The sequence below is a fragment of the Grammomys surdaster genome, unplaced genomic scaffold (assembly GCF_004785775.1).
Source record: "Grammomys surdaster isolate TR1022 unplaced genomic scaffold, NIH_TR_1.0 126391, whole genome shotgun sequence".
Classification (NCBI taxonomy): domain Eukaryota; kingdom Metazoa; phylum Chordata; class Mammalia; order Rodentia; family Muridae; genus Grammomys; species Grammomys surdaster.
Window position 1 is genome coordinate 16,669,749 of NW_021621185.1, and position 23,726 is coordinate 16,693,474.

The window sequence follows — 23,726 nt, forward strand, 5'->3', positions numbered from 1 at the left end:
AGTTGCTCTGTGAAGGGAAACTGTGTTACTTACTTTCTGTCACTATAACCAAAATAACGACAGGACCAACGGGAGCAAAGGCTCCTGATTTCAGAGATTTCACTCCAGTGTGGGGGGATGACTCGACAGTGTTCATGTCCCAGAAGTGTGAGGCAGAAGCTGACCCACAGCATGGAAAACAAGACAAGAGAGCAGGCTGGACCTGGGGCAGGCATGTCCTTCAGAGGTCCACCTTTCCTGAGCTCCTCACCGAGCCCCACCTCCTACTGACTCGGTAGCCTTCCAGGTGGTGCTGTCCCTGAGGACCAGGCACTCCCACCATGAGCCTGTTAGGGGCGCTTCAGATCCAAACCGTAACAGAAGGAAATAACCAGACTGCGCTGAAGGAACATGCACAGGGACAGGATAGAAGCATCCCCATAGTGACCGCAAAATGTATGAATGACTTTATATGAAACGAGTTAGCATTGCCAGATTCTTATTTTGTGGCCACAGACTAGAAAGACATAGTCTAGGATGAAGTATCTGGATACACTTCCATTTCTTTTTCTTTAAAGAAATCATGTTTTTATACCAAACCATAGTAAGCCCCATTCACCATTACAGAGGGCAATAGCATATGTCGTCACAAGTTCCAAGATCCCACCCTGTAGATCCCCTCTCTTCTCTTTGAGAATTTGTCATGATTTCCTAAGTGAAACTGACTTCTTCTGAATTAAGTATTGATCTCACCTGCATCTCCATTTGAGCCAGTTCCATCACCATGGTAACATTTTTATAATCTTTCGCTCCTTAGGGCTTCATGCTGGATAAACCACTAGTCATTCAGAGGTACTATCTTTCCAGATATGTCCAGCACTAGTGTTCCCCAAGCCACAGGCCCCTCACTCACCATGTGTCAAAGGCAAGGGTGTCAGACACTCTAGGGAAAAGCTCTTCTGGCCAATTGACAATCTTGAGTGCATTGTTAGTTTTATCTGATTTTGATGCAAGTTATTCTATACACTGCCAAAGGGTGCCCAGGATTTAACTCTTACAGCCTAACATTAACCCCTGAGCAGGTTGTCTCAGCTCTCCATGTTAGGAATTCAGTGTGGTTCTGAAAGAGCTGGTCCCCTTGCTGCCTATGGAACTCAGGGATACAGTCTGCATTTACTCTTTGTTGCTAGCCAACTAGGGTGAAGTCCAGTCCATTTCCTCTTGATATTTGTGGAGCATCAGTGGATTAGAGAAGCTGTGGAATGGTGGTCACATGGTTTCATAGACTCTTCATTGGTCTTCCACCTCCTCCATCAGGTGTTTTGAAGGCTCCGTCTGGACATTAGTAAGCATTTGCAATGGGGGCATTACGGAGAAAGTCACATGGCAAATACCACACAGACGCACTGTTCTCTAGCTACTGTGATTTTTCTGTGCAGTGTAGAGGCATTTTTATACCATTTCTACATCTCAAGGTAAAGATAGATTTAACCTCCCCAAGGGTCACCCACCAGTCTCCTTTGGTGCCACAGAACACTGAGGTACACTCTTAAAGCCAAGCAGCAACCTGACATTGTTACGTTGTCATGGGACCACAACTGGCAGGATATTTGTGTGTCTCTCCCCAGCTCTTGAGATAACCCATGTTCATGCAGAAAGCAAAAGCTGAGTTCCTAAGAATATCTCTTCTTTTTAATGTTTTATTTTGATTTTTAGTTATGTGTGCATGTGTGTGGGTGTGTGTGCATGAATGCAGTGCCCACTGTGATCCATAGAAGAGGGTGTCAGATCCCCTGGAGCTGGAATTGCATTTCAGTTGTACAGGGGACCAAACTCGGGTCTTCTGATGAGCAGAGAACTCCCCTAATTACCAAGCCACCTCTCCATTCCTGATGTCTCATCTTCAACAGTCTCTTTGTCACTGTGTTGGTTAATTTTTTGTCAACCTGACACAAGTCATGGGGCAGGGAGCTCAATTAAGAAAATACTTTCATAAGATGGGTCTGTAGGCAAGCAGTAGGACATTTCCTTAATTGGTGATTGATGAGGGAGGGCCTAGCCCACTCTGGGTGGGAATATCCCTGGGCTAGTGGTCCTGGGTTCTATATAAAGCAGGCTGAGCAAGCCGTGAGCAGCACTCCCCCATGGCCTCTGCATCAGCTCCTGCCTCCAGGTTCCTGCCCTGTTTGAGTTCCTGTCTTGACTTCCCTCAGTGATGGACTACAGTGTGGAAGTGTAAGCCAAATAAAACCTATTTCTCCCCAAGTTCCTCTTGGACATGGAATTTCATTATAGCAATAATAACCCTAACTAAGGCTGCCACACAGTTGAGTCTTCGGTGCATACAACTTTACAATTGGTTAATTTTTTTTTTTTTTACAATGTTAGTGTTTCTCCCCATCACAAAAGTTCCTCATTTAAAAGAAAAACTATTAGATTACTATTCCATCCCATAGATTTAAATCAATTTGAACTTCATTTTGACATTTGTAATATTTCTTCCTGTATAACCATTAGTTATAAACTTTGAAATATCATTTTAAAAATAGAATTGTTCAGTTATAAAGATGGTTCCAGGAAAGCTAAGCCTTGGTAGTATAAAACAGGACATTGGATAGAAGGAGAGATTTTTTTTATTTTTAATGAAGTCGATGTTTTGTTTGTTTTTCATGAACTTGTATTTTCTCTTTTGTAAATGGTTTGTGTTTTTTCACCCATGTGCAGGTGTCATCATTTGTGATAGTGACAACCGTGACACGACTTTATCACATTTTCCTACAACGTATACTTTGGCCTGTAGTGCCTGCTCAGTAATTGTTAATTGTGTATAAAATTGTCCTATATTTGGAGACCTCTGGTGTGGACAGGATAAAGAGACCAGAGTAGAATTCTTGGTTGTAGCTGCTAGCATTTGGATGGTCAGTCCTACCCTACCCAGGAAGCACCCCTGTCCCATCTCACAGACCTTATGAGGCCCCAATCCCCTTGTCATCTGCCCTATATTTATGACATCTTCTGTTCCAGGGCAGATGGGATGTAACTGAATAAATATAAGATGTTAGCTCTCTATAAGGAAGTATTCATAGACTCTCCAAGCACTTCCTGCTTTTCTCTGATGTCTTTCTTCAGTCTGCTTAGGTAATTCACTTACTCCTTTAACCACTGTTTCCAGGTAGTTTCGTCCCTTCTCTCTGTGGTCATTTCCACTCCCCGATGTGTAGCCCACCCTATTGCTTGAGTTGCCACCTACAGTCTGGCTCTCCCCACACCAAATCTCTCTTCCAGACTCCAGACCTAGAAAGCCAACTGTCTGTGTGTTCTGTCCTTCCAGTATCCCACTGTCCCTTCTGATGTAACGCACCCTCGAATGTACCTTCTCCTCTCTAACTGTAATCCCATTCCTCCTGCCTGTTTCACTTCTGGAATGAATGAATAAAAGTATGTTTTCCTAATAAAATACATTTTAACAAAACAGATAAATCAGATGTCATGAAAACATATTAAAGTTGGGATTTTGCAAGGTGTGCTATTCCAGTGGAATCTATGAATTGTTGTGTGTATGTACATTGTTTGTGTGTGTGTGCATGTGGAAGATCGTATGATGTTGGATATCTCCCCAATCTTTTTCTTTTTGAGCCAGGGTTTCTCACTGAGCTTGCTGATTTGGGTAGCCTGAATGGCTGGTCCTCTTCAAGGGCTCTCTGTCTTTGTTTCCTCATTGCTAGGCTTATAGGCACACTCAGACACAGGCAGCTTTTTATGTGAGCACTGGAAATCAGATCAGATCAGACTCAGGTCTTCATGCTGAGTGACAAGTACTTCTTAGACTGAGTCACCCTGCCCCAGGCCCTATTTACAAAATCTTTATATAAAACAAATCCTTAAGTACTAATTTACCATTTATAGAAACATGAAATTTTTTTAAAGCAACTTGCTTAGTTTAAAACAGAACACACCCCAAATTATATCTGGTGCACATTAGTGGGGAAAGAGCCCCTCACGGCATTTTCTGGTTAGGGCTTTTGCCTTGAGGCCTTAACATTTTTTTCTTTGGGTCTTAATTATTTCCACATTCCAGTATGTATTGTTTTGCTCATACTGGAATTATCCCTTATTAGCTAGTTTTTTTTTTTCAGTTTACCTCCCAGGGATCTCAGGCAAGAAATAAAAATATTTTCATAAGATTCTTTGAGGGAATAAAATTAATAGTTTTGAGAATGAAAATATGGCGACTTGACTCCTAAGGATTGGAAGACTTTATTAAGATAGCAAAATATTCTTCCCCAGGGTGAAGGTTTTTGTATTTTTTCAAAGGGCTTAATGGAAATATGGTGCTGGAAAGAATAAGAGGAAATTTAATACCATGAAGTTGGAAACAGCCCCTGAAATCCAGTCTGTTTTAGAACACACATAACAAGTTCATTTGAAGAGACTTGAGACATCTCTGGTCTCTTCCCAAGGCTGTCAGTATTATTGTAACAGTGACACAAAAAGTCCCTCCATGGGGACATGGCATGGCAGTTTTCCTGAATGGGACTATTTTCTATGCCTCAAGGTGGGCGTCCTGCAGGCTGCCTTCTTGGGTTCCTTAATTCAAAGTCTGCTTGTCCTGAAGTGGAGAAAGATGCTGCAGGGAGACTCAGATGACATTCCCAAATGATTGTGCCTCAGTAGCACGAGGGACCCAGCGGAGACTAACACAGAGACCTCTGGAGGGACAAAGCTCACTGGGGGTTGGGCATATCCTCAGCGGTAATCAGCCTTCAGAGATATAATGAGGCCCACACGGAAATTACAACATTTTCCCAAGTACTCAGATCAGGAAGAAAACAAAAATCTGTCGGAAATGTGTGGCCAGCCAAGTCCGAACACAGACTTGATTACTTGGGGGATTTCCTAGGGAAGCAGAGAAGGTAGAGTCCAGTGCTATGACCATGCCTCCAAAGAGATCCTCTGTGCTGTTACACTAATGTGCAGGCCTTTCAGATGCATCTTAACGTAGACAGTGTCTCCCAGTAACCTGTCAACTGGTTCCTACCTGTCATTTAGAGGAGAAGGGTAAGACTGAGGGTGGAGATAATCTAGTCATTTTAGCCTGATGTGTGACCCTGGGACTGTGTCCTTGTCCTTAAAGACCTCCTGGTTTTGCCAAGGGCTGGCGAGCTGAGATGTCACTGTGGTAAACCAATCACAGTAGAGACATAGGAGAGAAGAATGAACTCTCACCAGCTGAGGAAGGCATCCCAGACCTGTGGCATACAAATTGGGCCTTGAAGATTTTGTCAGAAGATGTCAAGCAGAGATGAGTGTAGGCAGCTGAAGAGGGGAGGGAGCTCTGTGTGTGACCAGGAAGACTTCGACGAGAGGTGTAGAGAGACAGGTGAAGTCAGTTGTGACTGTCCTGAACACCATGTCCCTACTTCCACCCTCTCTCCTATGCACATGTAAATATGTATACCGCCTATGCCTGAACTGTTTGTGTTGGCTGATAGCCCAAGTCTCCAACAGACACTCCACTATTGTTGGGACAACTTAGGCACATGGTGGTGGTGCTTAGCACACCCATGGGGGGGTTCTGGTGAAGGCTTTTGGTAGTGATACTCACGTTTTGTGCCTGGTGGTTGGCATGTGATCTGTGTGGCTGTCGGTGCTTCCTTGAAGGCATGACCATGAAGGTGGTCAGTATTACATATAAACTATCGTAGTGTCCATTTCCCATGTGATTTCTGTCTCTCCAAGACGCAGCTGTTTGGTATTTTGTTAGTATTCATCTCTATAAAAAGATCTACATTTTTTTAAAAAAATTATGTGTACATATATTACCTGGCATGAGTTTATAAATACCACATGTGTGAAGGAACTGAAGAAGCTGTTAGGTCCTGTGAGACTGGAATTACAAGCCGATGTGAACCACCTGATACAGGTGCTAGGAATTGAACTGGAATCCTCTGTAAGAGCCCTGTACTGTGCACATTTAATGGCTGAGACATCTCTCCAGCCCCATATTCAGCTATGTTTAATTATAAGATTAACTGCTGATTTTTCTTAACTGCTCTATAGTAGCTGTCTCTCACTTACCCCCCAATGTTGCTGCCATTGGCCATGCTTGTGGGGCATGCCTGCTCTTAGAATCGCATGCTCTGTGGATTGAGAAAGGTAACAGAATCATACACCGACATCCATGGTTCTTCATACTTCACTACCCAGCTCAGCCCCTATCCTCAAACGTCACATCTTTTCATGTCTGACAGAATAGCTAACTTGCCTTAGAGTTAGAAACTCAGTGTGTGGTGTCCAGGCTGTGGGACCATTGCTCAGAATGATGAAGAGCAGGAGTTGGACCTCCTGATGCCATTTCAGATCCTCTGAGGATGGTAGGTCAAGTCTCATCACGCCAACACTTGGGCTGACAGAACTCCTGCTACATAGATGCAAACCACCCATAATGTCTGGGGATCTAGCCCAGTGGCAGAGGGCTTGCTTAGCATATACTAGTCCCCAGGCTCTGTCCAAGAACCACAACAAACAAAACACTGCATGCAAGATTTTGCCTCTGTCCAATCTCACAAAGGCTCTCAAGAGGCTGCTGTGGAACACGGAGATACCTTGTTCACTTCCTAGCCCTGGCCAGTGCGCTCAGGGCTTCCCCTCCCAGGAGTCCCTGCTTCCTCTTGTATCGTTTGTAGAGTGTTCCTCCCCACCCCCAACCCCTGGAATTCCCCGTTCCTCTCTAGATGTATTTTTATTCCAGATTTTGAAATGGCAATTCGGGATATGTTTCCGTGATGATTTCACAACATAAAAAAAGACTTAATATTTTACACCAAGAATAAGTAAATATTAGAATGCCTTGAGCAGTTGAGTATCGAGACCTCTGACTCCTGCATCTTTCAGTGAATCACTGTCAGTTACTGAATGAATGAGAAGAGTGCACTGTAATAAATTGCTCCAGCAACCAGACGAGACAAGGTCCCTCCTCTGTACTGTTCTCAGTCACTCTCTCCAATGTAAGAGTGAGCGCCAAAGTAAACAGGATACTTCCTCAGCCTTGGGTTTGGCACCCAATAATTCAGTGTGCTTTTTGGCTGTGTACAGACAGCCTCCTCCGTGCACCGGGACGTGGCCCTTGAATTTGAGGTAACTGCCCTTCAGTGTTCTGGTCTTGAGTGCTCTTGTAATAACAATCCAGATCTTGATTTGCTGTAGTCCTCTACCGTGGTCTCATGACCAGCCTAGTAATCATTTCTTCCAACAGCGTGGTGGTTACTGAAAAGAACCAATTGAGAAACCTAGTTCTGAGGATGGGCAAGAATTTTCTTTTCAACTGGGAGGCAAAGTATATGGGAATACAGGCTAGCAGAAACAGGCTGGTAAGAAATCCAGTGGTCCCTAGTGGCTGGCTAGCCCCTTTGTCATTGGGTTCCTGTTCTACTGTTGGTCATGTGATTGTCACTGGATTTTTAAATTTAGAAATTTAACCACAGTGAATTTTAATATTCATTGTCTAAGAATCAGTACTTCTATAAGTATTCAGACATATTATACCTAAAAGAAAAGGCCTTGAATCTTTGTGGATTCAAATTTAGGAGTATTTGTCTTCATGTCTGAGTACCCAAGAGAGCTGTGTAGTGATCTGGGTGGAGAATTCCAGTTGAAGATTTGCCAGATTTTGGGTCTCCTCCTTGAGTTAGAAGTGCTTTAGACACACAAGTGATTTTGAAGATTTTTCATAAGAAACCAAGACCAAGTTAGCTAAACTAGAACTGCTCTAAAAGTCTAGAATTCCTGACCAAGCTTTTCAAAATGGTGTTCCAGGAAAATATTCTCTCTGCTTCTATAAGCATATCTGTTAGTGACAGGATTTACTTTTTACTCTCTGCAGGACTGTGCAGAGAGTTCAGCATGTGTGTGGTGTCTCTTTAAGGGTCATATACAGGACTCAGTTTTTGTCCTGAGATCCCTTTGGTCTCAGAGGGACATGGGCCACATCCCGTAACTCAAGTCATTTGGACACAGTTGGGAAACACTGTCATGGGTTGATTTAAAATGGCCACAGAGTCTTTTCAGGCTCTTCCTGTCTCACAGGGGACATTCCTATGTCCTCAGCGCTTGAGTCTGGGCCTGCCTTGTGACTTCACAGATAGGATGTGACATGTGTTATATGAATTTCAGAGTCCCAACCTTAATGGCATTGGTGACCTCTACTTCTGCCCTCTTGAAATGTAGCTGAGACTCCATGTAAAAAGAAGCTAGCTTGGCCTTGGGATGAAGAGTATCGACGAACAGAACACCAATGGATATAGGACCGTGGCTTCCACGGTCAGGCTAGCACAGTGGGCCTGCCTGATGGTAGAGGCAAAGCAAGTCCAGATAAGACCAGGAGCAGCCCAGAGAATCATGATAAATCATTGCTGTGTATAGCCACTAAGGCTGGAGGTACCTTGGTATACAACAGTAGTTAATGGATACCCTAGCGTAAGCAATAACACCCACCATGAGCTCTGAAACCAGACAGAAAGAAAAAAAAAATACAATTCAAAAATCTTATGTGATACTTTCTAGACTTCTCTGGTTTTAAACTAAATTTCTAGACAGGGGTTTTCCAGAAATCTAAGTCTAGTGTATAGTTAACAAGAACATAATATGTTTGGCATGTGCAAAAAAAAATAATAATAATAGTGCTTAAACCCAGAATGAGTGACCCAGCAATGCTGAGCTCATACTGCCTGGGAAAGGTGGGAGGGGATTTCCCAAGGACTGATAGCTACCTGTGAGGGTGACTACTCTCATTTACAGCTTATTTCTACAGCTTGATAATCAGATTTCAGCGGACATCTGACTTGCTGAAATCCACCCATCCGCTGTCCAGCTGTAGGATATGAGGCTTTCCCAATGTTCCCATCAAGAGCAGGCTTCATTGTTCCTGACTCCTAAGGAGCCACGCTGATTAGCAGATGTCTCCAGGCGGGCTGTTTCCAGTAGGCACCCAATGAGATGGAGGGATAAGAGAGGGCATGGAGGGGTAGGTAGGCCTGGCTAATGACGGTTTGGGCCAGCAGCACTAGGTCCTCGGACAGGACCTCTCCTGGTTTTCTTGGTCCCTGGGGCCAGGTAGAGCTGGCTAACATGGAAGTCGGGCTATAGCTGGGTCTCCTCAGCCAGAGGTCTGTACAGTTATATCCAAGCCCTGAAGCAGTCAGGCCAGAGGATCCTGGCAGTTGTCCTCAGACCAAGCTTGTCTGGAATGAGTTAGGAAGAAGCAAGAAAGATCCAGGAATCATGGGAATTGGAACTGGAAAAGACCCAGTTGGTCTTGAATCGCCGTCTCCTGTCATGGCCAGACCATCCCTCCTGGGATCCCCCTGTAGTGCTTTGTAAAATCTGCTTCCAAATGACTCAGACTGGGAGTCTTCCAGCTGTCCCTGGGGAGGAAGAGCAGCCTTTTCTGAGAAGGAAATCTTTTCCTCAGGATTGGTTGGGATATTTTGTCTGTTGGCTCCAGCCCCATCACTCCTGGCTAGTCTCCCTCAGACCACCCTGAACAAGCCCTCTACCTCTTCGATTCCCACACTTAAACCCCTGTCATGCTTCCGCTGAGCCGCAATTAAGCGAGAGGAGGGGGCTGCTTCCTGGCCTGGTGTTTTCTGGAGTAATGACTTTCCCCAGCTGCTGCATCTTTCTGTCCCTTGGTCTGAACTGCTGTCTAACCTTCAGTCTCCATGATATGCGTGAAGGTTGAACTGTGTAGACATGTCACCAGGATCGTAAGGAATGACTAATTCTGCCAGGAAATGCATTTTTATTGAACATTGTTTGGGTTTATTGGTCAGTTTTTGGGAGATTGGGTTGACCCTGGTTCATATGCCATTACTTACAGTCAATGGAATCAATGACCAATGGAATCTGGCTCCTTGAGAAGCTATTAGTCATGACATTTTACGTCATACACACAGGTGGCATAGCCATTAACCACTGACTCTACAGTATTTGGTGGACCTTGATATAACTCTGTGTGTAGTCAATGAAAAGACTGGTGTAGCCGGGCGGTGGTGGCACACACCTTTAATCCCAGCACTTGGGAGGCAGAGGCAGGCAGATTTCTGAGTTCCAGGCCAGCCTGGTCTATAGAGTGAGTTTCAGGACAGCCAGGGCTACACAGAGAAACCCTGTCTTGAAAAACAAAACAAAACAAAACAAAAAAAACAAAACAAAACAGAAGCAGAAAAGACTGGTGTATGTATCTGCCCAGCTCAGCCATGTTGTCGATGTTTGGGAAGTAGGGCGCGGTGTGGTTTGTGGGTCTCTGGCTTTGTGTCACTGGTGAAGCAGAGACTATTCCCATTGCAAGCTGGGTGGGGTTTATAGGCCATGGGATTCAAGTTGGATAACAGATTTAAATCTGTGTTTTTCTGAGCATGTTCTGCAGAGTGTTCCAGGTCACGGGGGCATGGTTAAGGGGGTACATGCAAATGAGTTTGGAAAAGAGGCCTCTTTGCAGCCCCCTGCTTTTCAATTGGTACGGCTCCGCTTTCATCTTTTTATGTACAGAATGGGACTTGCTCATCAGATTCTGTTGTATAAACAGTGTTCCGTGCTTGGAAGGGAAGTTAGCAAACCACAGGTTCAGAGGCCTGACTTCTAGTAAAAACAAACAGTGAGAGAGAGACCTCTTCAGCCCGGCAGCTAACGATTGCATTTCTGAGATCCACATTGATCAATCCACAGACATTTGGGAGCAGCAAATTCGAAGAACTAAACAAATACATGTTCCTGTGTAACGGCTCTGTCACTGAGAAACTCTCAGCCAGTGGAAACAGGGCATGCAGACCGCCACCTTTAAGTGCCAGGAGAAAGGAGATGGCTGTTCTGGTCGTGTGTGCAGGTGACTCTTGTGTTCTCATACAAACACTGGCAAACATCAGTGGTGAGCTTTACAAAAATCTTGTCATAGACAGTGCCCATTACTGAGAGCTTTCCGTGTCCTGGGTACTGTGCCTAGGATGCTGTGTGTATCTTAGGAAATGAAGGCTCTGTTACAGGTGGGGAGGTTGAATGGTTTGCCCAAGGTCAAGCAGAAAATGAGTATGGGGGTGAAGGTGGTTTTCCTTGGCTTGACTTTTCCCCTCAAATGGTCTACTATAGCAGCTGTTAGCTCTCATGTTAGAAAAACATTTCCATGAATTCTTTGATAGCTTCATAGTATGTATACCATGTGTTTTGACATATTCACCCTCTTACCCTTTCCCTAAATCCTCTTTAATTCATCCTTTCTTCCCCACCCACTCCCAAGTTCATATCCTCTTCTTTTTAATAACTAAGTCTGATATGACTATGCATATGTTCATGTGTGGGGTCATCCACTGGAACAAGGTCAACCTAAGCGCCACACCCTTAGGGACAACTGACTGTCCTCCTAAAAGCCGTTAGCTGTCAATAAGTCCTCAGCTAGGAGGTGGGGCTCCTGAGCCCACCCTGTTCCATCTTAGAGTGTTGATTACCTTGATCTTGCTCAGGTCTTGTGCAGCCAGCTAGTGTTCCAGGGTCACGAGTGCAGTGCTCCTGCAGCGCCCAGAAGGCACTGTTTCATTGCAGCCCTCCCCAAGCTTTGGCTCTTAAAATTCCTCCATCCCTTCTTCTTCAATGGTCCTGAGCCTTGAGAGGGAGGGGTGTTTTAGAAACACTGCCTTTGTGACTGAATGCTGCAAACATATGTATTCATTGTATGTTAGTTTTTCATTACTTATAAAAATTTTTATACAATATATTTTTATCATATTCTTTGAACTCCCCAAACTCCTCCCAGGACTTCCCACCACTGCTTATCCAACTTCACATCTCTCTCTCTCTCAAAAAGTAAAACAACAAATACAACAAGAAAACAAAGCAATATAGAAAACAGAAAATGAAAACAAACAACAGCAGCAACAACAAAACACCGTGGAGTCTTTTGTGTTAGCCGTCTACTCCTGAGCGGGAGGCCTACCTTAGATGGAGTTGGCATATACAGCGTTACTCCGTTGGAGAGAACTGATTTTTCCTCTCCTAGCAGGTATCAATTACAAATAGCTTCTTGGCTAGGGCTGGGCCTTTGCGCCCACTTCTCCTTCCCTGTGTTGGGATTTTGTCTGGCTTGCACTTGTGAGCTCTTGCGCATGCACTCATAGTCTCTGAATTTATATGTGTAGCAGCCCTGCCGTGCTTGGAAGATACTGTTTCTGTGGCGTTCCTCACCACCTTTGGCCCTTACGGTGTTTCTGGTTCTTCTGCATAGGCCCTGAGCCTTGAGGAGAGAGTTTGATAAAAGATGTCCCAGGTAGGACTGAGTGCTCCAAAGTCACGCATGTCCAGCTCTGGACCTCTGTTAACTACCACCTATTACAGGAAGCTCCTGTGTGTGGCGAAGGCTGAGTTATACACTAACTGTGGCGAAGGCTGAGTTATACACTAAGTGATACATTTGACCTCATTAGCTGACGAAAGGGCTTCGAACTGCTAGCATCCTCGGTAAGATAAACAATTAATAAATGGAATTTCATAAAGTTGAAAAGATACCATCATTCACGCAAAGCAGCCGATAGCAAATCTTTACCAAGTATACATCTGACGGAGGGTTACTAGCTCAAACATTAGTTCTCAACCTGTGGGTCATGACCCCTTGGGGGGGTCACATATCAGATATCCTGCATATCAGATATTTATATTGGAATTAACAGTAGCAAAAACCATGTTATGAAGTAGCCATGAGATGATTTTATGGTTAGAGGTCATCACATGAACCATATTGAAGGGCTGCAGCACTGGAGGCTGAGAACCACTGAACTAGAATACGTAAAGAATTTTAAAAACCTGAACATCAAGATAGACAACTCAGTGAGAGAGTTCTCCAAAGGTGAAACACACAAATGGCCGAGAAACACTTTATGAAAATGTTCAACAACCTTAGCCATCAGGGAAATGCAATTTAAAGCACATTGCTGGAATGGGTGCAGGGAAGGGAACAGCCATACATTGCTGGAGGCATGGGGAGACCTTCAGAAGTCTAAAGATTCTGCTATACCGTAACTCCTGGACTTATACCTAGAAGGACTACATCTTCCTGCAGAGATATCTGCTCAGCCACGTTGATTGCTGTTCTAACCTCTTCATTCTAAGCGTGGACTCACACGTACATGACCTCTTATGATTGTGATAAGCCCCTAAGAATATCAAATCTGAAACAAGCATCCTTCTTCCCATATCCCATACATGCAAAGATCGCTCATACAGAACTGAGATGTCCTTCCGCATGTAAACGGTTTTCACAGATAGAACGAACGAGATAGAGAGCATTGCAGTATAGACTAACAACCAACGTGCAGCTCTGAGAGTGCAAGCTTCTGTCTGACATTAGAGACCTCAGCCTCCCCGGTACCTTCACTGGCACAGTCCAAGTGAGGGCTTCTGATGCCTCCACAGCAGATATTGTCAAGGTAGATGAACATGACCGATAGATAGGTTTTAAGTTTTGAAACCTGGGTGTCCTTCCCCCCCACCTTCTACCTCAGCTTCTCTGGTTCATTCTCTCACACAGACCTCAGCAAACACTAATGTGCAAAGATGCGTGTGTTCTTCAGAGTCCGCTCTTGACTGACTTCAGGCCTTTCCATTCTGCACTTCTGTTTTCTTGGTCCGTTGCCTCTGCTGGAGCAAAGTAGGTCTTCTAAGATGTGAATTCAACAGGTGTCGGGTTTGTTTTTATAGGTGTGTTTGGAAACGGTGGGGCTGTTGAGTAGCAATTTCACAGAACACCCAGGTAGCTGCAGTGATTAGCCAGCACATAACAGGCCCCAATTTTTAACAAGAAGGAAGTGTGTAGTGGGGTGAGTTTCTCCTGGGAGAAAGAAGGCCCTGGGGAAATGTGAACTAAGATGTGTGCTTGGGAAATGCTGATTAATAACCAACTCTTTAAGCCACAAGGACCTTATTTGCCAGGCAAAAATGTCATGAACGGGGGCCCTGGTGGCTTGAAGGTGTCCTTGTTCTTTTCCAAGTGCCTGTGTTACTTCCTGCAAGTGATCTTTTCATTGAAAGATTTGTCAGTCTTTTCTCTCTCTCTCTCTCTCTCTCTCTCTCTCTCTCTCTCTCTCTCTCTCTCTCTCTCTCTTTCTTTTTTCGAGACACGGTTTCTCTGTGTAGCCCTGGCTGTCCTGGAACTTACTCTGTAGACCAGGCTGGCCTCGAACTCAGAAACCTCCTGCCTCTGCCTCCCAAGTGCTGGGATTAAAGGCGTGCGCCACCACTGCCTAGCTGTCAGTCTTTTCAATATGGACTTTTACGGAGAAACCATTGCATAGGAACTCCCATTCCTGATTCTGTTGTGGACAGTGGCAGCTCCTGAGCTGGGGTGTTGGTTAAGGAGTCATTGTGAAGGGTTCTAGGCAAGAGCTGCCTAAGGACTTAAGTTGGATTCACAGAAGGGAAATCACACACGAATGTACACATGCACATGGATGTGTGGACACATGTGCTCCTCCTCCTCCTCCTCCTCCTCCTCCTCCTCCTCCTCCTCTTCTTCCTCCTCCCCCTCCCCCTCTTCCTCCTCCTCCTCCTCCTCTCCCTCCTTCCCCCCCTCTTCCTCCTCCTCCTCCTCCTCCTCCTCTTCTTTTTCTTCTTCTTCTTCCCCACCCCTCTCCTTCTCTCCCCCACCCCCAGGCACAGCCACAAACCCCGAGGCAGCCCAGAGGCAAGAGAGCATATATGCTTATCCCACATGACCAGAACAAGCAGCTTGTCAGTTCTTTCTCCTGGAGACTTGGAAATCCTAGCAGGGAACTTTTGACTCATTGTCCCTGAGAAACGAGAGTGAGTGGGAGCGAGCAGCCATACACAGAGAGGAAATGAGTCCTTTCTCCACTTAGGATTGCGATGCAGATGAATTCCATATTTTCGTTAGGGATTTTTTTTTTTTAAGTGACTGACCTAGTTTCTGGAAGGCAGACTGACATACAGCTACAGCCTGTTGAGATGATCAGTTTAGTAGCTTTTTGTTTTTAGTTCTGGTATGTGCGTGCATGCAAAGCCCATGCACATGTGTGTTTAAGAAAACAGCCCAGAACTTACTGGGGTGCTTCTTCTGCCTCTGGCTTGACTCTCCTGCTAAGGTGATCAGCCCAGCTAACAGGCTGCTTCCAAACTGCTGCAGTCAGCAGAGCTGTGGACTTCTGCTGTGTCTGTGTGGCTCCTCACTTGTGGTCTCAAGCAAATGCACCAAGCTTTTCCTGCTAGCAATTGCAGCGGATGGGTGTGGGGCTACATGATAAAACAGTTTTATATACTCTCCCCTGTCCCCGACTGTGTAAGCCCAGGAATGGTAAGGCTGAGGCAATCCTATTTAAAATAGACTGCTTGTGATGTTTCAGGATAAAGACTGCCCGCTTGCCTGCTTCCATGCCTGGTCCTCTAGAGCTAGATCTGTCTCCAGCATTCTGAGCCTCTTCCATCTCAGCCTGGAATTGTAAGAGACGAAGGTGTAGATTTCCCAGCTCCTTCCCAGGCTACCAGCCACCTTCAGTTATAATGTGACGGTGGCAGTACGTTTGATCTGGCCTTTTTGTCCTTTTCACCATGGCCACCTTTCACTGTAACCCTGACCCTGACCAGTTGTATGTACCTGAAGGTGACCCAATTCATTGAAAAATGCCTTTTCGATATTTTTGCCTGGGCCTTGTTGTTTCCTGGAACTCCTGTTCCCACAGTAGCTGCCTTGGACATTCCAGCTCTGTGTCTGCACTCAGGAGGCTTTGCTCTTGAGTCTGAGGATTGGTTCTCTGGGCAGGGCTTAAGGCAAATCTCTTCCACTGAACTCCATCCTCAAAGAGGACACACACCCAAGGAGTTCTGTGGATACATGTTTCCCCTCTGCAAACTGCACAGGGCTCTAGGGAGATGCCTTAATGCAATGTTACTGGGTTCTCATAGGTCTCATGGGAATAGTAGGTGAGACCAGAAGGACTTGACCACTGAGGAGTGTGTGCACTGCTGTAAGGTGAGGGACAAGAGGCCGGCTCTGAAGTCCCCTGGACTGTGGAAAGGAGTTGAGGTATTAGATAAAGACCAGGTCCTCTTCTGAAGATCAGCAATATTGACGGAAACTTCCATGGCTGTGAGGTAGATCTCAAAGGGCAGTTAGGAAATTAGACAGGGGAATTGGAGCAGGAAGAGGTGCCGGTATTAACTGAGGAAAGGATGGGCCCAGCAGGAGCTCAGCTTTGCTGGGGAGCAGTCAGTAGGTTCCGGTACGGTCAGGATGCACACAGAATAGCATGGCCCAAAGGAGTCACTTAGGGATCTCTGGACATCCCAGGAACCAGCTCACAAATGCCCTTTGCTGGTTGATAAGGCAGAGGCTCAGGGCATCTGTAAGTAGCAGTGGATATGTCTGACCCAGTTCCTGAGAGCTACACAGCACATTTCCCATTCAGAACCCCGAGCCTTCCAAGGAGCCTCGGAGAGAAGCCAAGGCCCCCTCCCCTGAGGTGGGGTGGCGATGAGAGGCCTGTTAGAGATTGCTGCCTTCCCTCTTAATGCTGCGTCAGAGCAGAATTTATTTCAGTAGAGTCTGCAAGTAAGTGGACACCAGCTTAATTACAGTAGTTCTTTAAAACAATCCAAAAGTGGCAGAGTTGTTTACTTTCTGCAGCTTCAGGATTCTGGGGTTACATGGTGGCCCCCCTCTTTTTCCAACACAGAAATATATTTTTAAAAGAAAGGTGCTTAAAAAAAACACACAGTAGTCTGGGTTTTTTCCACGTGCATGCTAGACAGGCAGGAGGTGCGAGCGACTGTGGCCATGAGTCCTGATTCCCAAGCTTGCTTTTCTTTGTTGGGGGCAGGGGTGCTGGGTTCAAATCCAGCACCCTGCACACGGGAGGCAAGCACTGCACTGCTGAGCCGTGTTCCCAGCAATGAAAGGTGTTTTATTTTGTTTTTAATGGGTTTTTAGCTTAGTCATTTATGTGTTATTTATTCCCATTTCTCCCTGTGTCACTGAATCCCCTACTCTTGGACAGCTTGGGACCCATTTTAGTAACTTTATCAGGGACCAGGTTCAAACCTCACTGCAAGAGTACGTTAAGGGACTCTCCCTCCTTCCCACAGCTTTGTCACTTGAGTGGCAAGTAAGCCTCAGAAAGAGTGGACAGGCCTCTGCAGAGCACACAAGGCATGGCTTCTCAGATGGGACTTTCACTGGACATGGGAGGCCACAAGGGCTCCAGAGAAAGTCAGAAGTAAAGGGGAAACTTGAGGCTCTGCTCAGTGGGTCCTGGCCCAGTGGATGTGTTCTGGTTCGGTAATCAAGGAATACTTGGAAAATGCTACAACATCCCCCCACCCCCCACACACACACATATACACCAGGCCTTCTTCCTTGGGGTTCCCACCCCTCCCACCCAGAGACCCTGCTGAATGCTCATTTTCAAGGAAGGTCCTGGGAACAGGCACACATGGGGCTGAGGTGAAGCTGGGGTGCCCGGATGGCTGAGAGGCAAGATTGCAGACTCAGGGTGATTTATCAAGCAGTTAATTAAGGGACGGGCTTCCAGCTTCCTCTAAGTGGGAGGCGAAGAGTCTTCTGTTCCTTTGTTCTTCCTGCCAATGTTGGTGTTGTTTTCCTTCACGGAGACCTCGGGCTCTGCCCAGACGCTTGATAACTCTGTTTGCCACTGCTAGAGGTCAGCATTGTTCCTTTACCAAGGCGGCAGGGACATCACAGACAGCGGGAGTTTTCTTGTTGCCAAGGGCTAAGAATGTAGACTAAAAAGGTGGAGTCTGCCTGGCAGGCCTGCCACGCATCATGGGAGTTAGCCCCTGAGAACCCTTTTAAATAAGGTCTCGTGCAACCCGTGGAGGAGGAGATTGTTTGGGGTACAGCTTAGTCACTTTTCAAATGCTGTGATTAGAGACCATGACCAAAGTAAGTTACAAAAGAAATCATTTAAATGAAGGCATGCTTACAGTGTCAAGAGGGCGAGCCCGTGACCATTATGGCAGGAGCACGGCGGCAGGCGGCGGGCGGGCGGGCAGGCAGGTATGGCACTGAAGCAGTATCTAAGAGCTTACCTGTTGGGGCAACCATGAAGGTGAGGTTGGGGGGCATAAGCCAGTATGCTAACTAGGAATAGTTTTGAAATCTCAAAGTGACAGTAGTGAGTGAATGCTTAAAGAGATGCCACAGATAACAACTCTGCCAGAGACCTCCCAACTCAGAGATGCTGGACACAACATGGTTCTGAACAGCTCCTGCTGCTGACCGCCAGGCCCTCCGCAGTTTGAAAAGGACAGCTGGGGCCAGAGCTGTCACTTGTTGAAATCAGTGAGTGATATTTTGGAACTGAGAGGAGGAACTTGCTCGGAAACTGTCGAGTTTGGAAAGACACATCATGTTTCTTCTGTCTGTTTTGCAGTGTTGGCAGATAAAATTCTGCAGCTTCAGGATCACCAGTTAGATCCTTTGTAAGGAAACAAACAAGACAGTGACCCAGTTCAGCCCTTCTTCATTTATACTACTGTGGACGACCAAACAGTACCAGAGACGACTGGAAACTTCCCATGCCATAGCTTAGTTAAACATGCCTCTTAGCACACAGACAGCGGTCATTGACGTGAATCGTGCTCGCCCCTTTGCTTAGCATTTGCCGGGGTGTCTGTTTTCCTTAAAGAAGGAAAAAGTGTACATGTGTGTGTGTGTGGAGGTGCGATGTGCACGTGTGTGTGTGTGTGTGTGTGTGTGCAGGCGTGTGTGCACATGCGTGCGTGTGTGCACGTGTGCATGGATGGGATTCATCTGTATGTTTTGAAGACTACCTGCCCTACTTTGAGCCACTCCGTTTTTCTGGAGAGTCACACAGTCTGCCTGACATAGTAGGAAATCATTCACTGCTGAGCGGTGTGGTCCTGACTGAGTGCCCTCGAGATCAGAGAAAGGAGAGGTTTGTGTGGGCCGACACAGAATGAAAAGTACTTACGAACTTTGAAGAGAGACAGATGGAAACTTAAAAAAATAACTGTGATGCGTTTGGCAGGTTCTCTCAGAAGCTGTGTGGGTGGGGTGGGGAGAACACCAAGCATGGATGAAACAGCTGTGTGGCTTTACAACTTACTCCAGCCTCCGTCTCAGGTGCTGATGCAGGCAGCCTGACCAGAGCCCACCACAGGCTAAAGTACCTTATTATCTGACCCAGGCATTGGACATATGGCAGGTCTTTTCCAGAGGGGTGGAGGTGGTGGTCAGAGGAGATTTTTTAATAAGTGGGTCAGATAACGAATATATTCTGAGTGCCGACTGTATTAATGAGTGCCACCTTCATGGGGGCATTCTGCATACTCACCATGGGGCCAAGCCCGTGACTTCTTTTGCCTACAATATGTCAGTGAAGGACTAGGTTAACTGCTTCAGGGTTATCTCTCCTTTTTTGTTGTTGTTACTATAGAAATGTGTCCTGGTGATGTAGCTCAGTGGTCAGGCACTTACCCAGCATGCTTTAAGGCTCTAGATTTAATCCCCAGCATTAAAAAAGGAAGGAAGGAAGGAAGGAAGGAAGAAAATAAGATAAATAAATCAGATGAACAAATAAACAAAGGTCCTAGTCTGCATAACAGATAAAGAAAAATATTTCCATAGCTTTGAAGACTGGCAAGCCCGTGCTGGGTGACATCATGGATACCTGTCCGTGGCTGCCCCTTGCTTCTAAGATGGCACCTTGCTGCTGTCTCCCTGCTTGGTAGAAGATGGAGGTGAAGAACGCTCCTTTCCACCTGGAGCCCTTACTTTTTATCTTTTTCTTTTCATTAATTTATTTGCCTTTCATCTTAAGCACAGCTCCTTTCCCCACCTCCCAGAGCCCCTCCCCTTCCCCTTCTCCCCTTCTCCTCTGAGAAGGGGGCTGCCCTCTCCTGGGTGTCACCCCACCTGGCACCTCAAGTCACTGTAGGACTACATGAATCCTCTCCCACTGAGGCCAGACAAGGGAGCTCGATTAGGGGAATGGGAGGCACAGGCAGGCCACAGAGTCAGAGACAGCCCCCCCCCGCTCCAGTCACTGGGGGACCCTCATGGACACCAAGCTGCACATCTACATGTGCATGGAAGGCCTAGGTCTAGCCCATGCTTGCTCTTTGGTTGGTGGATCAGTCCCTGGGAGCCCCCAAGGGTCCAGGTTAGTTGAGTCTGTTGGTGATCCTGTGGTGTCCCTACCCCTCCAGGGTCTACCTGGAACCCTTTTACAAAAGGACTAATCCACGTCTGAAGGCAGAGCCCTGTGTGGTCACCCCCGGCCCCAACCCCCAGTTCCATTTTTTCCTCTATTTGTGGAACACTCCTCAGACCTGCCCGTCACCCCTCTGTAGGGACCATGCTAATTTTCTCTGTATTGTTACAACCTTAGTACATGTGCTACCGAGGCAAGCACCAGCCCTGCTTCTGGCTTCTGTTGTTGCTCTGGGGATTGTTGGACCATGAATTAGGAGGGGATGCCATCATTCAAACCATGGCAAGGGTCTACCCACCACACACTCACTGAGCGGCAGACCTGAAGCAGGTTGGGGGTGGGTGGCTCCTGCTCTGAAGGAGTATGCTTGCTGGGGTGTGCTTGGGAAGACCCTAAGTCTCAGGTTGGGGCTATATGGAGGATGGATGGCTTCTCCGCAGGCCATCCTCTTCCCAAATGTGTCCCCTCAAGCAGGGGTGACATCTACCAGGGCAGGTATGGCTGCTGAGAGAGGAAGTGAGGGCGGCGTGGACAGCAGGTGCTGGTGACTTGGTGAGCAGTTATAGTCTCCTGTGAGGCCACCATACATGGTTAGGCAAACCAAGGAGCAGGTCATATAAGGCAGACAAGACTGGTAGCAACTGGGATGAACTGGAGAGCCTGTGCCCTGTCCACAGTGGGTAACCACTGCTTAGCTCCCCAGTGTCATGTGCAAATGTGGGTTTGGTATTGTAAGTGGAAGGCTAGTTTTCAGTCTGAGATCTGAGTTTTTGTATTGCCTTCAGGTTTTGAATGTTTACTACTGATTTAAGCTGTTTTAGTGGGTCAGCAGTGTAGGAGCCTCTGACTTGGAACTTCTGGAGAAGCTGGAGTAGAAACTGATATGTAAAGGTTGGGTAGCTCCAGACAGTAGCCCAGGATAGTAGGCACAATATAAAGGTTGGATAGCTCCAAGCAGTAGCCCAGGATAGCAGGTACATGTTGCTTTGTGGAGCCACATCCTTGACAGCAGCCCACTTGTGTGTGTGTACGTGTGTGCATGTGTGCGTGTGTGTGTGTGTGTGTGTGTGTGTGTGTCTGTGTCTGTGTATACTGTGGACTTGCATTCGTATGCATACAGAGGGCAGAAGATAATAACCCTAGTTATTCATGCTTAGTCATTACCCACATTGAGTTTTTTGAAGTAGGTTCTCATTGGCTAGGTGTTCACAGGTTAGCCAGCAAGCCTCAGGGGTGTTCTAGGGATCAAGCCTGGTCCTCATGCTTACACAGTAAGTACTTTATAGACTTCTTATGTCTCTGGTCTATCAGCCCACATCTTGGCTTGCAAATGAATTGCTCAGGAGCTTGAAAATGTGGACTCTGAGTTGGAAGTTTGGGGTAGATTTGGTGTACTGCAGGATTCTTAGATCAGCTTAGAAGCGCAGCACAGAAAGTACCGTGATGGATTAGTGCCCTCTACGGTGAGGAAAGAAATGGCCTCTCGTGCCAATATCTCTGCTGGTAAGGTGAAATCCTCTTAACACGCAGAATTCAAGACTGCAAGGTGAGAACTCTTTAAACTTTACATCCACTGCGTTCACACCCCTTCCACATTAACAAACCACAGGCATAAAGTCTCTCTGTCGTCTGGGAAATTGGGTCTATACTGTTAAGCCTTCAACTTGGGTGGGATCAAGGGACGGTTAACAGATTGGCTGTCCCTTTTTCTGCTGTATTGTGGGGGTGAGAATGTGTGCTGCAAATGTTGGTGCTCTGTTACTTGCGCGGCCTTGGCGTCTCTTCAGCATGGGGTCTGTGGTGGAGGAAAGGGTGGGTGCTGAGGAAATGCTTTGAGCAGAAATCATCTTGTTTCCATTCCTTAAGAGCTGCTTTTGGAGCCTTGTTCCTGATCCCCTGCTTGCGTTCAAAAGCCCTTGGAGTTGTGTGCCAGGAAACAATATGATCTTTCTAATTGGGCAAGTAGGAGGAGAAGGACCCTGTGAGCCAGGATGGGCTGGCAATTGATGTCTAAAAATAGGTTGTTGTCCTTATGAATAAACATTTTGGGCGGAGCTTTAAAAAATACTTCCCCATTTTAAACCCTCCTGGACCAACATGGCCTTGAAAGTTAAGGAAGGAGGCCAAGTGGGCCAGGCAAAGCCAGGTGTGTGTAATGGCAGTCAGACTGAGAGTACCATGTGACCGGACTCTGTGGAGAAAGCTACATGACCTCCAAAGGAGGGTCGTGACCTCAAGTCTGACTAAGGTCTGTATGTAGGAGATGAACGGGACAAGGGTGGTGTGGCCCAGTGAATGTGAAGTGCAGATCCTGATTCAGTGGTTCTGGGCTAGGGTCTAGTCCAAGGTGATGACCATGGGAGCAAATCTGTGAGTTAGTGGGAGCACATCTGTGAGTTAGTGGGAGCACATCTGTGGGTTAGTGGGAGCACATCTGTGGGTTAGTGGGAGCACATCTGTGGGTTAGTGGGAGCACATCTTTGAGTTAGTGGGAGCACATCTGTGAGTTAGTGTTCTCTGTTTCTATGAAACATTCTGAGGATGTTTTTGCAGTGTGGCAGTAATGACACTTTCATAATGTCGAGTATTTTATATAGTTGGACAGAATCTGAACATTGTAAATACAATGACCAACAAAAGAAAACACAGCCCTGGGCTGACTGAAGTTCTTGTAACATTACGGAGTAGATGTTACCAAGATTATAAGGACAAAGGATTAGCCCAGACCAGACTTTGAAACAATAAGATTAAAATTTCCTTTGATCGTTTTTAAAGCTTTCTTGGGGACATAGATAGTTTGCTACTTGGGGGATTGAAAAAGCGTCCCCCTGGAGGCCAGAGTTCATGTTGGGCTCTAAGATCTCTTGGTTGACAGAGAAGCTGAGTTTTGTGCTGTTTAAGTGTTTACAAGTTATTCCAAGGCAAGAGTTAAAAGGATAAAGCATCTCTGAGAGATGCTTCTCTGGCAGTGGCGTTGGGGGTGGGGCGCAGGTATTTTTTATTCTTCCGGTGAAGGACTCAGTGTGAATGGTAATGGTAACAGCTGGTTACACTTTCCTGGCAAAGTACACACATCCCCACCCAGTGAATTCTCCCCAACCCCTGCCCTGCCCCACCCCACATGCAGTTTTTGATTCTTTCTGTCCTCCATGTGGTCAGCTCTGGTCTCCAGGCTGTTTACAAAGCCTGAAAGGGTTTCTGACAAACTTGAGTTTGGGTGGACACCCTGACTGGGTGATCTCATAGGGGAAGCCCAGCCAGTTACAGTTTCACAGATCTGTGACATCCTGGAAGGACTCTTGCACCTCTGGGAAGAAGCACTTAAGTCCCTCTGAGGGTATGAGTAGTCAGCCTGATTTTACAACTCTGACACCAGCAGGTTTGTAGGTTCCCGCCTGTGATTCTAATTATACCAGAGATATTTATCATGCTAGGTCAGAATGGATGCTAACGGTCATGTGCACATGTAGTATCAGGCATGTGGAGGAACTTGCAGACAAC

General features: G+C 46.4%; 1 protein-coding gene and 1 non-coding gene across 3 annotated transcripts in view; one reads left to right on the forward strand and one right to left on the reverse strand.

Moving 5' to 3' along the window:
- The window catches only part of Lhfpl2 (LHFPL tetraspan subfamily member 2), a 135,201-nt gene that overhangs the window by 67,436 nt on the left and 44,039 nt on the right, over positions 1–23,726 (forward strand). The gene's annotated exons all lie outside the window — the stretch shown is intronic.
- On the reverse strand, positions 20,320–20,426 carry LOC114614603. The gene has a single exon (XR_003710365.1). It is a non-coding gene; the product is annotated as a U6 spliceosomal RNA (small nuclear RNA).